The following is a 24,079-nucleotide window of genomic DNA, read 5'->3' as shown; positions in this document are numbered from 1 at the left end:
TATTATTATTATTATTAATAATATTATTTACTTTTGTTTTCTGCATAATAAACAATTTTAAGAAGTAAATACTTTACAATCATATATATGATTATTTTGTCATATATGACCATGTTCTTATCACAATCTATAATTAAGTCATGCATTCATCATATTATGATATTACATTTTTATAGACTTACATTTTCTGAAGAAAACGTGAGTGGTAGGCTACTTGACACCCTGCAAAGTGGATTCAGGGTGGTTGCCAGGGCGTTGCTAGGGTGTCCTGGATGGTTACATTTGTAGTTTTAATAAATCAATAAATAATAAACTAATAATACATGCAATAATATTTGTGTATGTTTATGAACGAAATCCTAAATCGTCAATTAACAAAACTTCTCTCTGAGGAGCAACCTGTTGCTCAGTTTGATCCATATTCTGTAATGATATAACTGAGCCACAAGGTGGCTGTAAACCATTACAAAAAAAAAAAAAAAAAAGTAATGAGGTCATCAGGTTCTGCTTGGATCAGTAGTCTATTTATATATTACTATTTATATAGTACTGGTTATGTTTGAAATGCAAAACATATACTTTAAATAGTATATGAAACTGTATGCTACATTGTAACATGACCTCTTTGAGTTAAATTTATTTAGCTTTTATGAGCTCTACAAATCTGTCACTGGTAAATCATCTACTAAAATCAAATGAAATATATGCAATTATATGTTGCTTACAAAAGAGAGCAATATTTGAATATTTGAATTGCTTTCGATGGAGAAAAGTACTTTTGCTTCCAGAATGGTGTAGTTACAGTATCTACTAGCAGGGGCGTAAAAACTAGCCAAACTTTGACTGATAAAACTGCTTGAATGTAGTCTTCAGCATATTCCATGCATAGAGAAAAACAAAGACATAGGCCTACTATGCACAGTACTGTGAGAGCTGTATTGTATTCCAAACGTGTTTTAAACACAAGCTGATTTCAGAGAGATGTTGATGGTTAGCAGCTGATCACAGTGAACTCCTCTGGCCATCAATGACACTTTTCTATATCCAAGAACTCTGAGTTCCAGAAGGGCTCCCATCCTGAGTCTCCTCTCCAAAGTTCACTTCAGCCACATTAGACAAGGTGGGGAATTTTATGTAATGCAAGTTGTGTGTGTGTGTGTGTGTGTGTCCAGGTATTCCCTACGTTGTGGGGACCAAATGTCCCCACAAGGATAGAAAAACCTGAAATTTGTGATGTTGTGGGGACATTCAGTCGGTCCCCATGAGAAAAACAGCGTATAAATCATACTAAATTATGTTTTTTGAAAATGTAAAAATGCAGAAAGTTTTCTGTGAGGGTTAGGTTTAGGGGTAGGGTTAGGGTTAGGGGATAGAATATAAAGTTTGTACAGTATAAAAACCATTATATCTATGGAGAATCCTCATAAATCATGAAAACCCAACATGTGTGTGTGTGTGTGTGTGTGTGTGTGTGTGTGTTGCTGTTAATCTGAATTATAGTCTAAATGATATGTGTGTGTTTAGATAAAGGGACAGCAGGGTGAGGGATAATTATATGACAGTTCACCTCTGTTATTTCTTTCTGGTTTTGTGCAACACACAGGTGTTCTGTTAACAGCGGGACATCTGTGATCCGCAATGCACCGTCCCGCTGTGAGTGAAGCAGCTGTGCAGTGTTTGGCTGAAGCGGGGAGCGCAGGCGATTAAATCTGTCAGCAGGAGGTGATGGCAGACGATGCAGAGTGATGAAGGCCCTGAGGGTGGCCGAAACATCATGTATTTTTAATCAAATAAAAATGTAGAACTATTTTTGCTTAAAGATTGAGTGTTGCACCTCCTTCTTTTGAAAGTATTGCATTTTGATTTTTAGTTGCACCTTCTCTTTAGTTGGTTGAGCACCTTTTGATGATGCAGACTTCAAACTCACCCACAACATCACAACATTGCATCTCACCTGTGTGACACACTGGCAACTGATTACAGTTCTGCATCTGAATAATAGAGATACACAATCAAATACAACATGTAATCTTCCTTCCTTGCTACTCTCTAGATAATTACAATTTACTTCCTTTATTTCTTGTACATTAAAATGACTTCCTTCCTAGCTTCCTCCCCCTCCTTCCTTCCTTCCTTCCTTTCCTTCTCTCTTGTAAATTAAAATGTTCTTCCTTGTACATTAAAATTCCTTCCTTCCTACAGTCCTTCTCTCTTGATAATTACAATTTCCTTCCTTTATTTCTTGTGCATCAAAATGACTTCCTTCCTAGCTTCCTTCCTTCCTTCCTGCCTGCCTGCCCTCCTTCCTTCCTTTCTTCCTTCCTTCCTGCCTCCCTGCCTGCCCTTCTTCCTTCCTTCCTGCCTCCCTGCCTGCCCTTCTTCCTTCCTTCCTTCCTGCCTGCCTGCCTGCCTGCCTGCCCTTCTTTCTTCCTTCCTTCCTTCCTTCCTTCCTGCCTGCCTGCCCTTCTTCCTTCCTTCCTTCCTGCCTGCCTGCCCTTCTTCCTTCCTTCCTTCCTCCCTGCCTGCCCTTCTTAATTCCTTCCTTCCTGCCTGCCTGCCCTTCTTCCTTCCTTCCTTCCTTCCTGCCTCCCTGCCTGCCCTTCTTAATTCCTTCCTTCCTGCCTGCCTGCCCTTCTTCCTTCCTTCCTTCCTGCCTCCCTGCCTGCCCTTCTTCCTTCCTTCCTTCCTGCCTGCCTGCCCTTCTTCCTTCCTTCCTTCCTGCCTCCCTGCCTACCCTTCTTCCTTCCTGCCCTTCTTCCTTCCTTCCTTACTTCCTTCCTTCCCGCCCTTCTTTCTTCCTTCCTTCCTTCCTCCCTGCCTGCCCTTCTTCCTTCCTTCCTCTTGCTTGTACATTAAAATTTCTTCCTTCCTTCCTTCCAGTAAGGATTCAGAGAAAAATCGGCAGCTGATGGTAGTCAATGGCAGCTGGAGGTACCTGTCAAAATAATCAGAAGTGGGAGGGGCTGTCATTAGCAGCAGCCAATCACTTGATGCTTGAAGGGAAGAAGTTTTTTTCCTCCTTCATAATAAAAGCACCAATGTTATATTTTCTGAAAGCACTAGCAAAAAGGTAAAACTGAACATGTTTTAAAATAAAACCAAGCTTCTTGAATGTAGTCTTTGGTTTACTTCATTTCTTTATTTTTATTAAATCACTGGGGATTGTCATATTCTGATGTAACAGCTTTAATTGAGGACTATAGTTTAACGCTACCAATTCAGCTTATGGAAAGTGTTGACAACATTGTAGGGCTTTACTGGTTGTTTAGATCAGTGTTACTATCAGAAATAATTAATAATTATTTCTTTAGTTATTAATGAATTTTTAAATTAATTAATTGAATCTAACTCATTAAAACCTCATATGGGGCTCCAGTAAATGTAGTGTGCTACGTTTAGGAGCAAGTTTGGTTATTAGCAATAATTAATAATTATCAAAGATAATTATTAATTATTAAAATCAATAGAACATTGATGAGAATCAATGTTAGCTTTTTGTAATCCTTTAAAATCAACAATTATCAAAGATAATCGTTAATTGTTAACATCGATGAAACATGAATTAAAATTAACACTAGCTTACTGATCATTCAAATTCAACAATCATCAAAGATAATTATCAATTATCAAAAATCAATAGAATATTAATAAGGATTAACATTGACGGGGCACCACCCTGGAATTAGGGACTAATAACCAGATAGTAAAACAGTCTCAATATTAGATTGTTTTCTTAGGAAAATCGACATCCGAAGAATATCGATTTTCGGGAAAAAAACAATGAATGAAGGTTTGAATCTGAGCACTGACATCCCGTCAGCATGACACAGGCGTATGCAAAACAAACCAAAACACTTCTCTTTGTAATATAAACAAAGTTTTTTTATGCAGTAATATCAATTAATAATTAATACAATGCAGTCAATAAACTTCCGACTTACAACTACAAACTAAACAGTGATATGATTAGATACGGAAATAAAATAATCCTATAACACATAGGGTGTGTGTGTGTGTGTGTGTGTAAGGAAGGACGCACACAAAATGGCGGACGTGACTCTCATGGAGAGTATGTCACGTGAGACTTCCGGCCAGGGAATATGACTGTGAATGGGGCGGAGAGAAACCAGTCAATGGCGTCTACCAGTTACCGCGTGTATCCGCTTGTACGATAGCTTAGGGACAAAGCTGGGCTTTAGCATTTAAGCTATCTACGAGCCAAAAATGTGTGCCAGAATGTTTGCGAGGGTTCGCGTGTTTGTATGTGTGCGTGTGTGGTTAGTACGAGAGAGAGAAGTGACGGCCCTAAAGCCGATTTCGCAATCGTGGGAGAGAAAGCAGCCGTTTAGTTCATCGCTCAGAGATGCGGTGGACGGCTCGTAAACAGTCCTGCATTATTTGACTCTTTAATGGATGAACTCAGTTGCTGTCTCACCCGCGATGGCGAAATTGCACAACAATCCAATTTGGTTGGACCACAATACAGCAAAACAAATTTGTGATAATTAATACCCTGAGTATTAATAATGAGCGGACATGGCGGTCCGTAAACTGTACAAGCAAAAACCTTGGAACACAAGAAAAACACACTATAATATTCTATCTCTGCCTAGACGTAAACCTCTTACTTGTATCGCATGAGGACACAGGTAGAATGTGTTTTCCTCCGTCCTTTAACTCTGACCCGGTTCCTTGAGGCTCGGGTGATGACGGGAGGCCGTTTCCTCGCTCTGTCGGCGGGCGGTACAGCTGTTGATTCTCGGCGGGCTGGCGGAGAACTCAGAAATGTTGACTTGATTGAAGATGGAAGAGAAATCTTTAATCTCTTCACTTCTGTAGGCAAACGGATGAAGATGCGAATTGCTCGGCAGTCTCCTTCGGATCCGTTAGAGTGTTCGGTGGAACACAGAGTAATTTCAACTCGTCCAGCGAGATGGAGATTGTATGGCCACAGTTTCAAGTCGGACGTTACTTCCTTGTGCCACGAGGTTGCACCTGAAAGCAGCGAAGAGCTGCGTCCACACGCTGCAAACAAAGTTACTGGAAGCAAATCCCAAAAGCACTTCAGAGGTATTTCTACTCCTGATGATGTCATGTTTGAGGGACGTTCTGTTGTGTGCCTCATCCAATAGGAGTTGAGAGTTCGATCCTTTAGTGAGCAAGGCTTCATGGGATTTGTAGACTCCCTTTGTTTGATTTTGGCGTGATTTTTATCAGTATAATTTACGACTTGGAATGTGGGGGCTTGAGTTAGGTTTTTTAGGACTGTGTTAGGCCTGCCTTTGTCTTCTATCTGAACACATGAGGCCCAACAACATGTCTAAATGTCTTTCGAATTAATGGTTATTTTTTGCCCATCACATTGTTGACAGTGCTTATACTAGCTATTAAACTTATAAATTAATTGTTTCATTGTGTATGGGTAGTTTATTAAGCAGACCTTGGTTGAGTTTAATGTCATGCAATATCATGATATTATCAATTATCAATATTATGTAATATCAAGGACCACAATGGAAATACGTTTTTAACTTTGTGTTATCCTTGACAATTTGAATTGTGATTCATTTAACTTTTTATTGTCAAATAAATCAAATCAAATCAAATATCAAATGCACGCCATTAACAGCCCAGTTTTGGTGAATAATGTGACTACCAAAGTTGTTGAATCTGCTGTAGTGTACTGTTTCAATCTTAATTGTGGTGTAATATGCATAGTATGCATAGTTCATGATGTTGAAAAATATTATATGTGGATGTCACTCATCTGTGTAGTTTTCAATACAACTCAAATTCATAAATGTGTTTTACAGTAATACTAGACCAACAACAGAATCAAAATTAACATTAAACATACCAATCATTTACCAGACTGCCCTACAAAGACAAATGATACACCAACACTTAAGTATTTACACTGGATTATAAAAACTATAACTATATAAAACTATATAGTCTTCATTTTCTGAGCATAGCTGAGCCAACAGCGTATTTAACAAGACAGAGACCCACTTTATTTGGTAATAACTTAAAATTGACAAAGTACTACTGCTTTTTGCCTTTTGGGGGCAGTAAAATTAAGCATAAGTATACAGTGAATTAAACCTAAATCAAAAACAAAAGCAGTGTTTTCAATTATCAAAAATCTGCACCATTGCATGTCTTTCTGGGCCCATAACATATATTTATATTGGGCAGAAATGCTTTGTAATGCTTGTCATTTATATCATACAAATAGGAATAGCCTACTATACCTACTGTCTAAATAAAGGATGACAGCATTTTGTTGTCCATAGACATTAATTTAACCTTAAAATATTTTATTGCTTAATGAACATTTCAAGTTCAGTTTCACATTGTGTAGTTTATTTTGCATTGTAATTTCAAATGATCTTGTTCAGAATACAAGACATGTAATAAAACCGACAATGCTAACTATGTTTAGTCGAATCTTTATACATACAATTAAAGACATATATTATAATTATTTTATAAAACGAACTCAACTGCTAACACTGAAAAATCATCTGTTTGCTGCTGGCGTTCGTAACTCTGTAAGTTTAGCGATTGGCTGCTGTCGCTGTTTGGACGCTAATGATTGGTGGCTGTCAGCAGCAGGTTCCTCCTTCTCTTTCGACAGACATTGCAGGCACTTCCTGCTGCCAGCTGCCGTTTTTTTCGCTGAACCCCATCTCCTTCCTTCCTTCCTTCCTTCCTTCCTTCACTTCACTCTTTATAATTATAATTCCCTTCCTTTATTTCTTGTACATTAAAATTCCCTCCTTTCCACCTCCCTTCCTCCTGCCTTTCTTGCTTCCTTTTTTCCTTCCCTTCTCTCTTAATAATTACAATTCTCCAATGATTACTCACTTCATTTCTTGTACATTAAAATTCATTCCTTTACACCTCCCTTCCTCCTCCACTTCCTCCCTTTCTTTCTTGCTTCTTTCTTTCTTTCCTTCATTCCTTCCTTCTTTCCATCCTTCTTTCTTTCCTTCCTTCCATCCTTGCCCTCTCTCTCGATAATTACAATTTACTTCCTTCATTTCTTGTACATTAAAATGACTTTCTTCCTACCTTCCTCCACTTCCTTCCTTTCTTTCCTTCTATCTTGTAAATTACAATTTTCTTCCTTTATTTATTGTATAGTAAAATGTCTTTCTATCTTCCTTCCTTCATTTCCTTCCCTTTTGTAAATTAAAATTTTCTTCCTTGTACATTAAAATTCCTTCCTTCTCTCTTGATAATTACAATTTCCTTCCTTTCTCATGTTTTTCTTTCTTTCTTTCTATTTCTCTACCTTTCTTCCTTTCTTCCTTTCTTTCTTTCCATGACTTATTATCTTGTAATGGAAGTAAAGGTCAATGAATCAGAATGAGCTTTATTGCCAAGTATGCATACACATACAAGGAATTTGTCTTAATGATAGAAGCTTCCAGTGCACAAACAATACAACAAGACAGAGATAATAAAAACTAGAGACTTCCGGTTTAGGGTGATGTAGGCAACGGACGGTGTGTGCGAGTCTCCTGTCAACTTCAATTTAAATTACTTTAATCTGCAGGAACTGCCATAGCAGCGGGTCCGATATCCTTCGAGATCGCAATTTTAATAATTTTCCTGCAATTAAGATAAAATGCCACACTCCAAAAGAAAAACAGCCTCGGGCACTAACATGGAATTTTCCCTGAGTCTGTTAACTGAGGAGCTGGATAAAAACATGTGTGTCTCAAGGAAGATATGAGTGCATTAATTAAGTCATCCCTTGCTCCTATACAGTTGTCTATACAGAAACAGTGGATGCGTTTGGGCAGCGCATTACCTCTTTGTAATCTACGGCTGGTGAAAATGTCACTGCTCTCCACAAATCAGAGGTGGACATAGCTGAGCTAAAAGCGACAAACGCAGCACTGCTTGACCATCTTGACAATCTTGAAAACCGCTAGCGTAGAGCAAATCTTTGGATTATAAATGTTCCAGAAGACAGCAAAAATGGAATAGACATGGTCAAGTTTACTTCAGGCTTGCTGAAGGACATCTTGGGTAACCAGGTGTTTGAGAATCCACCTGAGCTTGAAAGAGCACACCGTGCATTGGCACCTAAACCCAGAGATGGTCAGCCTTCGAGGCCCATTATTTCCACCGCTACCAGGAGAAAGAACGGGCTTTGTGCTGGGCCAGACAATATGAACTGCAGTACTGAGGAAAGTTGCTGAGATCTTACCTAATCCTAAGTGCGAGTCTCTCCAAAAAGCGTGCTGTCTTCAGAAACATCAAAGCAACACTCTTTCAGAAAGGGATCCACTTCAGGTTTCTCTGTCCTGCCCATCTATGACTGACATACAAGGGGGAAACTGTCACCTTTGAGACCGCATCTGAAGCCGAAGCCTTCTATGAACGTCGGATCAACAGAAACGCTGTTGTGGAAAAGTAGACTTGACTTATCTGTATGGAACGAACTGGTATGTTCATGTCAGCTGCGCCACCTCTCACATTTTTATTGCATCTCCTTTGACTGTAAGCCCAGTAATACATGTGTGTAAGGTCTAGGACCCCCATTCTTTTTTTTTTTTTTTTTTTTTTTTTTGGGCATTTCATTACTGTTCTTATTTATAAACAACTGTGGTATTTAATATGATAACCTTTTCATTGTTGGGAGCTCAATAGTAGAGTTTAAGTAATGATAGGTTACTGGAAATGGAGTAGCATTAATGGAGTCCTGCAGTTTGCCTCAGTTGGGGAGGCAAACATAGGAAAAAGTGTTCTAATGTTGGGTTGGGTTACTGCATCTCTCTCTTTCTTTTTATCTTCTTTTGTATCCGTTCTTGTAAGGGTTATTTAATCTGTTTTAAAAAAGTTCTCGGTTGTTATCAGGGATGTCGTGAAATTTAGTCTGGTATTCATTTTGATGGATATTGAGTCACAGGTGCAATATATATTTTTTATTACAGTAAATAATGACTAGTGTATCATGTGGAGGAAGAATGACCGGAATGTCATCAATTAGATTTACATCCTGGAATGTTACAGGTTTAAATGGTCCTGTTAAGCGGTCTAAGATTTTTTCTCATCTTAAATGTCTTAAAACTGATATAGCCTTTCTTCAAGAAACACATTTACTTAATTCGGATCACCTAAGATTAAAGAAACCATGGGTGGGACAAATTTTCCATTCTAAGTTTAACGCAAAGGCAAGAGGAACAGCTATAATAATACATTAAAAAAATCCAGTTTTCTGTCTCTAACATCATCGCTGCCCCTCAGTGTCTTTATAGTATCCTTTCAGTACAACTGGTTCATACTCCTGTCTTGCTAGTTAATGTTTATGGCCCTAACTGGGACGATGGGGGATTTGTGAATAAACTTGTATTGCCGCTGCCAAATTGAAATTCCCATTATTTGATTTTGGGTGGAGATCTTAATTGTGCAATGGACCCAATTTTAGACCGCTCCAACCCTAAACCCCACGCTCTCTCTAAAATGGCAATCGATTTGTCAGCCTTCATGAATCAGACTGGATGTTTAGACCCCTGACATTTTCTTAACCCCCACAGCAAGTTATTTTCCTTCTTTTCACATGTACACCATTGCTTTTCAAGAATCTATTATTTATTCATAGATATAAATCTTCTTTCTTCTTTAAAAGGGGTAGAATATTCAGCCATTGTAGAATCTGATCATGCTCCCTTATTACTAATATTTCTTTCTCCCTAAACTACACTGGCAGTTTAACTCTGCATTGCTGACATATAAAACATTTTGCCAATTTGTGTCTAACTCTATTGACAGTTTTCTAGATTCTAACTCATCTGAGCTGGTTTGTCCCTCCCTCCTCTGGGAGACACTTAAAGTTGTGCTCATAGGGGACATCATATCATATTCTGCTTACATTAATAAAGAGAGGAAAAGAAAACAGCAATGGCTAATGGATGCAATATTCGAAAATGATCATCAGTATTCTACATTTCCTACACCTGAACTTTATAAAGAACAGATTTCACTTCAGTCCCAATTTAACTTACTCTCAACATCTCACACAGATCGGCTAATCCTTCAGTCGCAAGGCGTTTTCTATGAGCATGGGGAAAAGGCGGGCCGACTCCTGGCTCACCAACTTAGATCTAGAGTGGCAGCGCAACATATTTCCCAAACTGAAGATGAAACTGGTGAATTGTCTGTTAATCCCCTCACAATCAATAACACTTTTAAAGATTTTTATGCTAACCTTTATAAATCAGAGGCACCTGGTGATCAGTCACTGCTGACAGAGTTTTTTGATAAAATATAGGTTCCCACAATTTCAGTTGAACAAAAAGAAGATTTAGATTTACCTCTTCAACTTGAGGATATTTCTAATGCTATCTCAGCGATGCAGAGTAGCAAGGCCCCCGGGCCTGATGGATTCCCCATTAAATTTTATAAGAAGTTTTCTGCCAAATTATCTCCGATTCTACTCAATATGTTTGAACATTCTTTATCCCAAGGTACCCTGCCAAAGTCTCTTACTGAAGCACTGATTACACTTTTAATGAAACCTGGTAAGGAGGCAGCTGGGTGTTGTTTGTATCACCCAATTTCTTTGTTAAATGCCGACATCAAAATTCTAGCAAAACTACTAGCTATTCGATTAGAGTCCCCCTTGGCTAATATTATTTCAACCGACCAGACTGGTTTCATAAAAGTTCGGTGTAAGGAAGTTCTATGACTGTCTGAAGGAAGCAGGAGCCGTGCAAACATCCAAAACATTCAACACCGCTGCTTTTCAGCAGCAGGAACACACATCAACGGGGTGCTTTTCAGCTCCCCAGACACACACAGCTTCGTTGTAGCTCTCTCTCTCAGTGGGTCTCTCCCCGACTGCAGCTCTCGTCGTGGCTTTATCTCTCGCCTGTTAACGCTGTAATCACCCACAGCTGGGCGAGATAATCCACTGCAGGTGTCCATCCCGACCTCGCTCCGCACAGTCGCCGCTCGGCCCACCCCGCTCTCCACATACCCCTACCGACCTCTCTGGCCAGAGCTTTACTCCCCCCATTTCTGGAGAGGAGCCGCTGCCCTTTCGGCCGACCCAGCGGCAGATGGTTTTCCCCACCTCTGTGAACCCGGAAAAGCTTTAGGTAAAGAGAGGGAGGAGTGAGAGAGAAAGAGAGCGAGAGAGAGGGGGAGAGAGAGAGAGAGCGAGAGATAGAGAGAAAGAGAGAGAGAGGAAAAAAAAAACTTGTTGGCTGCCGGACACGCCGCCCACTCGGTCCTCAGACAGCTGGTCCACCTCCGTCCGTGATGCAAGGTGGTGGCACTGGTCTCGCTCAGCTGTCCCTTTCAGTAGCCTGCTGATGAACCCGTTGCGTCTCACCAGATCGTGTGTCCTTGGCACCGCATTCTTGAGCCAGCAGAGAGGACTCCAGGACAGCTTGATCTTCCTCCAATTTTCCCGGATTTCGGCACCAGTGTAAGGAAGTGGACTCACTGAAGGAGGTGGGAGCCAGTCAAACATCCAACATAAGTGCTTTTCAGCTCCACATAAACACACATTAACGAGGTGCTTTTCAGCTCCACATAGACACACAGCTTCATTGCATCTCTCTCTCTCCCGCAGTCTCTCTCGACTGCAGCTCTCGTTGTGGCTTTATTCCCCGCCCGCCAACACTGCAATCAGCAACAGCTGGGTGGGATAATTCTCTCCAGGTGTACATCCCAGCCTCGCTCCGCACAATCGTCGCTCGGCCCACCCTGCTCTCCACAGTCGGCATTTGTTTTCTAATGTCCGTCGTCTTTATACGGCTTCAGTAGTTACAAATAAGTTGCTATCAGAAAATTTCCCCCTGTCAAGGGGTACACGTCAGGGGTGCCCATTAAGCCCCCTTTTGTTCACTACTGCAATAGAACCATTATCCCTGATGCTTAAGGCTTCACCTTCTATTTATGGTATTCGAAGATGGGGTGAGGAGCAAAAGCTCTCCTTATATGCAGATGACTTGCTTCTCTACATTTCAAATCCCATATCATGTGTCACTGACATTATTTATGTCTTAAACACTTTTGGTATTTTTTCAGGGTACAAGTTTAATATCTCCCAAATGAGTGTATGCCTGTTAATACATTGGCTAGGATTATACCTGATACTGCTCTTCCTTTTCACATAGTGAGGTCTGGGTTTAAATATTTGGGCATTAACATTACATGCAACTTCAAGGGTCTTTATGAAAAGAATGTTACTCTACTTTTAACCAAACTTAAATCTGACTTTCAAAAATTGAGAATTCTTCAATTGTCTTTAGTGGGCAGGGTGAATTGTGTAAAAATGACTGTCCTTCCTAGATTTCTACATTTATTTTAGTGTCTCCCCCTTTTTTATTTTTTATTTTTTATCTAAAAGCATTTTTAGCACGGTAGATAAATTAATTTCTAGATTTATATGGGATGGAAAATTTCCTAGCATCCGGAAGGAGTTTCTTCAGAAGCAGAAGAATGATGGGGGTTTAGCTCTTCCTAATTTTCTATATACTACTACTGGGTGGCTCATGAACAAAAGATAGTTTATTGGATGCACTCACCAGACACCGACTCGTGTGTGGCAGAATCTAAATCTTACATAAATTCTTTACCAGCCCTAGTCACATAGGGCTCCCAGCTTACCTATTAAAACTGTACAATATACATCTAATCCTGTTGTCTACTCTACTCTTAAGATATGGACTCAGCTACGTCAACATTTCCAGTTAAGACAAACAATTCTGTTTCAAAGCCCAATATGTTATAATCACACTTTTTTGCCTTCCAAACTAGATTCCGCTTTTATACAATATAGATTTATATAGATGGCATTTTTGCTTACTTTAACGATGTGTGTTCCAATTGTAATTATAATCAGACAGATCTTTTTTGTTATTTTCAAGTCATTTTGTTAACGCTAACACTCCATTATTCCCGAATATTCCATTGAGGTCCCTTGCAGATTCTCTCCTTGAAGCATCCCTGCTTTTGCAAGGTTCAATATCACATGTATATACAATGCTCATGTCTATAAATAATATTGGAACGGATAAGATCAAGAGTAACTTTGAAAATGAGCTGGAAATAGAACTTTCAGAAGAAATTTGGAGTAGCGCATTGCAAAGAGTGAATGGCAGTACTACTTGTGCACGTTTTAACTTAATACAGTTCAAGGTTCTGCACCATTTACACCTGAGCCAGGCCCGAATATCTTCCTTTAATCCGAATTTCGATAACACCTGTTTAAGATGTCAGACCAGTGCTGCGGATTTAACACATGTTTTGGTCTTGCCCTAAACTGATTTTGTTTTGGTCCACTGTATTCAAAATACTCTCAAAAATGTGTGATGTTTTGCTGGAGCCATGTGCTGAAATTGGTATTTTCAGGGTTCCTTATGGGGAAGTGATCTTGAATTATAGACAACTGAATGTCATTTCATTTGCATCCTTATTGGCTCGCAGGCAAATCCTGCTGCATTGGAAGTCTGCAAATCCGCCTAAAGCAGCACACTGGCTTCAGGACTTGATGCTGTACTTGGATTTAGAAAAGATTACATTTTCAATTAGAGGTCCACTTCATTTCTCTTATGTCTGGCAACCCTTGCTTTTATATTTTGCTACCATACAATCTCTTCCAGAGAGTTAAGGGGATTTAATGATGTTAATTGTGACATCTCCGGTACACCTTGTTACATGGTTGTTTGTTTATTTAATTGGAATTTTATTTCAACTATTTCTTTAATTCATACACACTTATGTATAAGGCTCGTGATGTTTAGCTGTATTGCGACATTTCTGATTTCTGACGTCCCTAAATGAAAAGTAATCTCTTTCTTTGTGCAAAAAGAATTACATTTGCTCTTGCAATAAATATATATAAAAAAAGAATAAAAATAAAAATAAAATGCAAATAGAAAATATAAGTATATATAGAAATACACAATAAGACAAAAGATATATATATATATATATATATATATATACACACATACGTATGTACAAATACAAATCTGCTATATACAGATAGTGCAAGGGAATGTAATGGCAGAAGAGGTTGGATGTGTTGGATAAATATAAATACACTATATTGCCAAAAGTATTCGCTCACCCATCCAAATAATTGAATTCAGGTGTTCCAATCACTTCCATGGCCACAGGTGTATAAAATGAAGCACCTAGGCATGCAGACTGCTTCTACAAACATTTGTGAAAGAATGGGCCGCTCTCAGGAGCTCAGTGAATTCCAGCTTGGTACTGTGATAGGATGCCACCTGTGCAACAAGTCCAGTCGTGAAATTTCCTCGCTACTAAATATTCCACAGTCAACTGTCAGTGGTATTATAACAAAGTGGAAGCGATTGGGAATGACAGTAACTCAGCCACGAAGTGGTAGGCCACGTAAAATGACAGAGCGGGGTCAGCGGATGCTGAGGCGCAGAGTGCGCAGAGGTCGCCAACTTTCTGCAGAGTCAATCGCTACAGACCTCCAAAGTTCATGTAGCCTTCAGATTAGCTCAAGAACAGTACGTAGAGAGCTTCATGGAATGGGTTTCCATGGCCGAGCAGCTGCATCCAAGCCATACATCACCAAGTGCAATGCAAAGCGTCGGATGCAGTGGTGTAAAGCATGCCGCCACTGGACTCTAGAGCAGTGGAGACGTGTTCTCTGGAGTGATGAATCACGCTTCTCCATCTGGCAATCTGATGGACGAGTCTGGGTTTGGCGGTTGCCAGGAGAACAGTACTTGTCTGACTGCATTGTGCCAACTGTGAAGTTTGGTGGAGGGGGGATTATGGTGTGGGGTTGTTTTTCAGCAGCTGGGCTTGGCCCCTTAGTTCCATTGAAAGGAACTCTGAATGCTTCAGCATACCAAGAGATTTTGGACAATTCCATGCTCCCAACTTTGTGGGAACAGTTTGGGGATGGCCCCTTCCTGTTCCAACATGACTGCGCACCAGTGCACAAAGCAAGGTCCATAAAGACATGGATAAGCGAGTTTGGTGTGGAAGAACTTGACTGGCCTGCACAGAGTCCTGACCTCAACCCGATAGAGCACCTTTGGGATGAATTAGAGCGAAGACTGCGAGCCAGGCCTTCTTGTCCAACATCAGTGTCTGACCTCACAAATGCGCTTCTGGAAGAATGGTCAAAAATTCCCATAAACACACTCCTAAACCTTGTGGAAAGCCTTCCCAGAAGAGTTGAAGCTGTTATAGCTGCAAAGGGTAGGCCGACGTCATATTAAACCCTATGGATTAAGAATGGGATGTCACTTAAGTTCATATGCGTCTAAAGGCAGATGAGCGAATACTTTTGGCAATATAGTGTAGATTAAGCTGTGTATTGCCCATAAATTTTGCTCAATGGGGGCAGTTATTAACTGTTAATGAGATGGATAGCCTGAGGGAAAAAACTGTTCCTGTGCCTGACGGTTCTGGTGCTGAGTGCTCTGTAGCGCCGGCCAGAAGGCAACAAAAGGTAGTGGGCTGGGTGAGTGATGTCCATGTTTTTTGTTTTTTTTCAGCCCTTTTCCTCACTCTGGAAGTGCATAGTTCTTGAACGGAGGGCAGGGAGCATCCAATAATACGCTCAGCAGTCCGAACTGTCCTTTTTAGTCTTCTGATGTTAGATGGAAATCGTTAGTGTTCGTGTGATTGCGGCTAGCATCGTGTGAGAGGAATTATGAGCGGAGCCGAGCGGCTAACGAGCAGCTCACGACCTCCCGATAATTTTTAAAACTGTATGAAAAATTTGGCCACTGTCGGCTTGAATTTGTGAGGTGTGTGCGGTTGAACGAGCCGATTTGGCAGTCTGCCTGAAGTTGACCAAACAGGAGAAGGTATTACAACTCACACGATCAATGAAAACTGAGTGTTCATGAAGCTTTTACACATTTGGAGAAAATGGTTGTGTTAAAACTGTTTTTTCCCCATATTATTCATGACCACATCACTGGAAAGGATTCTACAGAAATGCCATGCTGTTCTCTGCTCTTCAAACAAATAATTTGCTAGGGATGGCTGGATCGATCCTAAAGTATCGATACTTTCGATACTGATGTTGTATCAAAAATATCAATCCTCACACAAAAATATAGATTAAAAAATAATGACAATTTAACTAGGGAAATTATTATTTGGTTACCATGAACATGAACAATAATCATGAGCTTCAAAGTGAAATAAAAAGGATTAGGCCATATTAGCAAATACTTGTGCAGGATGGGAACTATTTCTTCTTCCGCTCATCTTAACATGCATGCTGAAAGCCACAAGCAGACAAGTGCTTGCGACGTCACAAGGCTCGTTCAAACAAGAGGGATCAGTGCCATGTAGAGGTAATGAGAGAAAATCAGAGAAACAGCTTCTGGAGTAAATTCACACTAAAATAAGAACATATTTAAAGGTGACATTTCTTATGAGTTTATGTGTAATGGAGTAATGGTTTTACTAAAGTAATATTTTAGTAATAACCATGGTTTACTGTGTGGTAACTATGGTTTAACTAAATACCATGGTTAAACTATAGTTACTGTAGTGAAACCAAGATTAATTTTTGTAAAGGTAAACAAAACAGAAGTCTAATAATTTTCTCTTTAGGCTCACAAATGTAAAAAAAAAAAAAAAAAAAAAATATATATATATATATATATATATATATATATATATATATATATTTTTTTTTTTTTTTCAACTCCCCAAGCGCGAGTCTGGTGAAACCAAGGATTTCTAGGTTGAAAGTTCTACCTGTCAATCAACCGCAGAACTAAAACAAGATTTTTTTTATTTATTTTTTATATTAACATTGTATTGATAAAATAAAATAATAAAAAAACAGTACTGAAGGAACATAACATACACATGCAGAATCAAGTTATATAAAATTATATATATATATATATATATATATATATATATATATATTATTGCATCACTAGATACAGACTTGATGTTCTTCAGAATCCTAGCCCACACTCCCTCCTCCAATACCAAGTTTAAATCTTTCTTCCATAATCTCTTGAGAGAAGTTGAAGCTCCATCTCCCAGACAATTAGCAGGGAGTAATACACTGATGCCTCATGACCTTTTCCAAAAGCAGTAATCACCACTTCCAGAGTATCTGCTGCTTTAGGGGGGTGTATGCTACTCTCAAAAATAGTACAGAGCAGATGGTGCCACTGTAAATGCCTAAAGAACTGAGATCTGGGAATCCTGAAATGTTGAAGCAAATTTTCAAAGGATCTCAACACTCCACTCTCATATAGGTCACCGAGCGTATTAACCTCCCTCACAATCCACTCTGACCAGCAGAAAGGGGACTCATTAATACATAATTTTGGGTTCAGCCATATGCTCGAAGCAGCATTTAAATAAATGTCTGAATTAAACACTCTTAAACTAAAGCTGAATAATAGGCTACAGGTAGCCTACTCCACTAAAATAACTCTGAATTCTGCACTAAACGTCATGTTTGCACTAAGATTAAATCCAAGTATAACCAACAGAAACGGTGCGTTAATTTTGCGCACTTTCTTTTTAATCTTGTTTATTTTGTGCAGTGACTTGCAGCAACACACTGTCGTGATGATTGATGTATGCAATTATGAAATCACACACACACACACACACACACACACACACACACACACACACACACACATGTTGGTGCAGCTATCATTATGAGGACTCTCCATAGACATAATGATTTTTATACTGTACGAACTATAGATTCTATCCCCTAACCCTAACCATACCCTTAAACCTAAACCTCACAAAAAACTTGCTGCATTTTTACATTTTCTTTTTACAAATTTTTATTTTTCACCCAATTTGGAATGCCCAATTCCCAGTGAGTTTTTTAAGTCCTCGTGGTCGCGTAGTGATTTGCCTCAATCCGGGTGGCGAAGGACGAATTCCAGTTGCCTCCGCGTCTGAGACCATCAACCCATGCATCTTATCACGTGGCTTGTTGAGCGCGTTGCCACGGAGACATGGCGCGTGTGGGGGCTTCATGCCATCCACCGCGGCATCTGCGTTCAACTCACCACGCGCCCCACCGAGAACAACCTACATTATAGTGACCACGAGGAGGTTACCCCATGTGACTCTACCCTCCCTAGCAACCGGGCCAATTTGGTTGCTTAGAAGACCTGGCTGGAGTCACTCAGCATGCCCTGGGATTCGAACTAGCGAACTCCAGGGGTGGTAGCCAGCATCTTTTACCACTGAGCTACCCAGGCCCCCCCTGCATTTTTACATTTTCAAAAAAAAAAAAACATTGTTTAGTGTGTTTTTTAAGTGATTTGAATTATGGGGACACTAGAAATGTCCTCATAAACCACATTTATAGCATAATACCCTTGTAATTACCAGTTTGTAACCTAAAAAAATGTCCTCGTAAACCACCAAACCCGCCCACACACACAAACACACACACACACACACACACACACACACAGAGATGTGCTCAAATTTGTTGGTACGCTTACAGCTCATTGAAATAATGCTTCATTCCTCCTGAAAAGTGATGAACTTAAAAGCTATTTTTTCATGTATACTTGCATGCCTTTGGTATGTCATAGAATAAAGCAAAGAGGCTGTGTAAAGAGATGAATTATTGCATATTCTACAAAGATATTCTAAAATGGCCTGGACACATTTGTTGGTACCCATTAGAAAAGATAATAAATAATTGGCTTATAGTGATATTTCTAACTAATTAGAGTATCACGCATATCTCCAATCTTGTAGTCAGTCATTCAGCCTATTTAAATGGAGAAAAGTAGTCACTGTGCTGTTTGGTATCATTGTGTGCACCACACTGAACATGGACCAGAGAAACAAAGGAGAGAGTTGTCTGAGGAGATCAGAAAGAAAATAATAGACAAGCATGGTAAAGGTAAAGGCTACAAGATCATCTCCAAGCAGCTTGATGTTCCTGTGACAACAGTTGCAAATATTATTAAGAAGTTTAAGGTCCATGGAACTGTAGCCAACCTCCCTGGGTGCGGCCGCAAGAGGAAAATTGACCCCAGATTGAACAGAAGGATAGTGCAAATGATAGAAAAAGAACCAAGGATAACTGCCAAAGAGATACAAGCTGAACTCCAAGGTGAAGGTACGTCAGTTTCTGATCACACCATCCGTCGCTTTTTGAGCGAAAGTGGGCTCCATGGAAGAAGACCCAGGAGGACTCCACTTTTGAAAGAAAAACATAAAAAAGCCAGACTGGAATTTGCTAAAATGCATATTGACAAGCCACAATCCTTCTGGGAGAATGTCCTTTGGACAGATGAGTCAAAACTGGAGCTTTTTGGCAAGTCACACCAGCTCTATGTTCACGGACGAAAAAATGAAGCTTACAAAGAAAAGAACACCATACCTACAGTGAATCATGGAGGAGGCTTGGTTATGTTTTGGGGCTGCTTTGCTGCGCCTGGCACAGGGTGCCTTGAAACTGTGCAGGGCACAATAAAATCTCAAGACTATCAAGGCATTCTGGAGCGAAAGTACTGCCCAGTGTCAGAAAGCTCTGTCTCAGTCGCAGGTCATGGGTCCTCCAAAAGGATAATGACCCAAAACACACAGCTAAAAGCACCCAAAAATGGATAAGAACAAAATACTGGACTATTCTTAAGTGGCCTTCTATGAGTCCTGATCTGAATCCTATGGAACATCTATGGAAAGAGCTGAAACTTGCAGTCTGGAGAAGGCACCCATCAAACCTGAGACAGCTAGAGCAGTTTGCTCAGGAAAAGTGGGCCAAACTACCTTTTAAGAGGTGCAGAAGTCTCATTGAGAGCCACAGAAAACGTTTGATTGCAGTGATTGCCTCTAAAGGTTGTGCAACAAAATATTAGGTTAGCGGTCCCATAATTTTTATCCATGCCATTTTCATTTGTTTTATTATTTACAATATTATGTTGAATAAAAAATCAAAAGCAAAGTCTGATTTCTATTAAATATGGAATAAACAATGGTGGATGCCAATTACTTTTGTCAGTTTCAAGTTATTTCAGAGAAAATTGTGCATTCTTTGTTTTTTGTGGAGGGGGTACCAACAAATTTGAGCATGTCTGGATATATATATATATATATATATAAATCGGCAGATGAGTTTTCAACTAATGCAGCCCCTGGCCATGCCAGTCTTCTTTTTTATTTCTAAATCGCAAGCTACAAGGAATGAAAGCAATGTCCTCCTCTGGCGTTATGTCCTATAATGATAAATAGCGCAAACATTTGTGTGATTGCTTTGGAATTCGCCAGGTCGTTAAGTAGTGTCGTGTACCACTGCATCTGTATGATTATCAGATAAACTTACTCGTAACGTGCAGGAGCTCACGACCTCTCGAGTGTCAGAACTTGCACCATTTACACCTGGCTTATCTGAGAGGGTCCTCGTTGCAGACTGTAGCATGATGACGTAGTGGATCTAATCCTCTGCTTAGTGGATTTTGGTGATGCAGTGGATGTTTGGTTTTTATGCGTAACACTGTGTACATTGTCACTTAGTATTAAAGTATTACACTGAGTAATTTGTTTAATATAGCTTAGCTTTTAAAAATGGTCATAACCATGGATTTCATAAATTACTTTTCCTTGTTTTTCCTCTTCACCTACAGAAAACAAATACAGTATACTAATTAAGCAATATACTCCTCACTATAATGTGCTCCTCATTTGACCATCTCCTCTGCTGTACATAAATGCCATTATTTTTATTAACATGTAGTGGTCAAACATATTTGGAAGTGTGCAAAAGTGAAATTAAAGTGAATCTGGAGCGCTTTAAAAATTACGCGCTCAGCAGACAGACTGAATGGAGCACATCTGTTGACCTGAATGACTCCACTGCTGCCACAGTGCTGTTCAGGATGGTGAGGATGGTGATAGTGGACTTTCTCCTCTACCATCTCCACTGTTTTGAGCGTGTTCAGCTCCAGGTTGTTTTGACTGCACCAGACAGCCATTTGATCAACCTCCCTTCTGTATGCAGACACATCGTCATCCTGGATGAGGCCGATGACAGTAGTGTCATTTGCAAACTTCAGGAGGTTGACAGAGGGGTCCTTGGCAGTGCAGTGAAGCTGTAATGCTTTATGTTTAGAGCTTTATATCTCTGTTGAGATTTGTTTGAGCACTTCCGGAGTATAATTTCAGGGTCTGTGCTTTCTGTGACAGAAATTCTGGAGCCGTCTGCAACTGCTGCTCACTTACCTTGGAAAAGAATGCATTTGGAGTCATCCATTTGTGAATACAAGCTGCACACATGAATGTGTGGATATATAGAAATGTAAGGACATGCATAAGTTGAACGTTACAAGGAGGTCAGTGCAAAATAAGCTAATACCAGCTTTATTTGGTAACTTCAGTATCCTGTAAATTGTATCAGTAGTAAGTCATGGGCATGGGCTAGCATATTAAAGGAATAGTTCATACAAAATGGAAAATTATCTGATCATTTACTCACCCTCATGCCAACCCAGATGTATGACTTTCTTTTTTTTTTTTTATAGAACACAAATGAAGATTTTTAGAATAATATCTCAGCTCTGTAGGTCCATACAATGCAACTGAATGGTGACCAGAACTTTTGATGTCCAAAAAGCATATAAAGGCAGCTTAAAAGTAATCCAAACAACTCCAGTGGCTCAGAAGTGATATGATAGGTGTGTGTGAGAAACAGATACATATTTAAGTCCTTTTTTACTATGGATTACTTTTATGCTGCCTTTAAGTGATTTTCGACATTCTCAGCTTTGTTTCACACATTTTAGAATGTTTTAATCCATTCAACAGAATGTTGGCCTGCTCATGATGACACATTATACACAAATATCCTGAGAATCAGTGGCGTGTCTTTGTTTGAGGCAGATCGTTTTAAGAAAAACAAGATATCCCCATGTGTTTAAAAACATACTTATGATACACACATCGATGTTACACACACCCCAAAACATGAAGTAGTCAGACATTTCATATCTGAATGAATGAAGGGTTCTTGGCCAGAATAAGCTGATTAAATATGTAGAAGTTTACAGCATTACAATTTTTGTCTAGTTGGAATAGAAGAGAGTACTGGCTTGTTCACTTCCAGCACCGGTGATGGGACAAAGAGGTGCATTCCCGCAAAGCTCCCACAGGCTGTTTCTTGCTGTGCGTGATTACATTTCCGAGTTGAAGGCAGGAGCTGATAGTGATTCCATGAGATGTGGACGCAATCTTTTTTGATTAATCAATGAATGCAAGAAAAAAACAAAAAAACAATAACTGTTATTTTTTACGAGGTAAAATAAATGTGCACACAGCACATGCATCAGATTAGGTAGTCAACGGGGCTTTAGAAGAATGCAAAGCATGGGCACACTGTGTCATCTAAGGATGTGTAACTCACACAAGAAAATGGTCTGTTTAGTGTTAAGAAACCAACCTTAGGCAAGTCAGATGAGCATAATGTCACGAAACATCTGATAATTTCAATAACAGAAAAATAAAATGTTTTGTGTATACTTGTTGTCTATTTGTATGGCTTTCTCCCTATGTGGAAAACAAATGCGGGGTTGAGGTTACGGGAGCGGTTGTGAAAAGAGGGTGAACATGGAGTAAAATTCAGAGGAAGAGTTCGGGTGCGGGATAGAAATTTGCTGCAGCGGGATGGATAAAACAGTCCTGTGCAGACCTCTAATGGGACGGATGGTCATAGTGATTTTTGTAACATTATACAGTGTTTGCAGTGAATGTAACCATTGTTAATAATGAAATGGTACCTCATCTGATTTCCTCAAGCCCTCTTCACTTTAGGGATGGGAGATATGACAAAAAATAAATCTCGACTTTTATCAAACTTATGGATGACTCACGATTCGATTTTTTTCAGCTTTTAAATGTACTCCAACATGATTCAAATGATATGTTCTTTATAAGAATACAAGGCAACCTGGTTAGAGAAATCCAAGTTCTTTTCATTATTGTAATGATGAGTCAACAGAGCTGAGATCCAAGTGCAGCTTTTAATAACAATAAACGTAGTAATTCAGACAGGCAGGGGTAAATCACCAGCAGCAGAAATATCAAAGGCAGTCCAGAGGGGTATTCAATAAACAGGCAAGAGATCGGGGCAGGCGGCAGACAATCTCAGGTTATATCCAGATAAAACAAGGCAGTAATAGTAGGCAGGCAGCAACGGATCAAAGACAGGGTAAACAGTCCAGGATAATACACAGGTAATTCAACAAACTAAGAAAACACTCAGAAATGTCAGCCTGGGCAAAACAAGACTTCACAATGACATGGAGTGAGAGTGAGACTTAAAGAGCTGAATTAATAGGCAACAGGTGAGAAGGTAATCAGAGCCAGGTATGGGGATTATGGGAGATGGAGTCCAGAGAGTCAAAGTCAATCCCCAGGTGATGGAACCCTCTGGTGGTGAGTGGGAGGAACAACAAAGGCGAGATTCATTACAATTATAGGAAACAAATATGTGCAAGAAAAATGTACAAATGCAGCACAGAGTGTAAATATAAAACCAATTAAAATCTAATAAACCCCAGATGTTCAGAAATAATAGAATAAGAAAACTGTAAAATCATTCTTAGCCAGTGTAGGTATTCATTTTATCTAAACCAAGTCTATCTAGAAAGTTATCTAGAAATCAATTGCCACTTTGGTGAATAAAAGTACCAATTTCGTTCCATAAGAGCAAAATCTGTACATTATTCCAAACTTTTGGCCACCAGTGTATAATGAGTACTTTCTAGATAAATTCAACTGATCACAATGTATAGTCAGGACATTAATAACGTGAAAAATTACTATTACAAAAAAACAAAAAAACATTTACTACTGGGGTTAAGATCCATAACACTCTTTTCCAATTATCTGTTGTCCAGTGTCTGTGCTTGTCCACTCTAACCTTTTCTTTTTGTTTTTCTGTTTCAAAAGTGGCTTTTTCTTTGCAATTCTTCCCATAAGGTCTGCACCCCTGAGTCTTCTCTTTACTGTTGTACATGAAACTGGTGTTGAGCGGGTAGAATTCAATGAAGCTGTCAGCGGTGGACATGTGAGGCATCTATTTCTCAAACTA

Source organism: Myxocyprinus asiaticus, chromosome 29 (genome assembly GCF_019703515.2).
Source record: "Myxocyprinus asiaticus isolate MX2 ecotype Aquarium Trade chromosome 29, UBuf_Myxa_2, whole genome shotgun sequence".
NCBI lineage: Eukaryota > Metazoa > Chordata > Actinopteri > Cypriniformes > Catostomidae > Myxocyprinus > Myxocyprinus asiaticus.
This window is presented reverse-complemented; position numbering follows the sequence as displayed.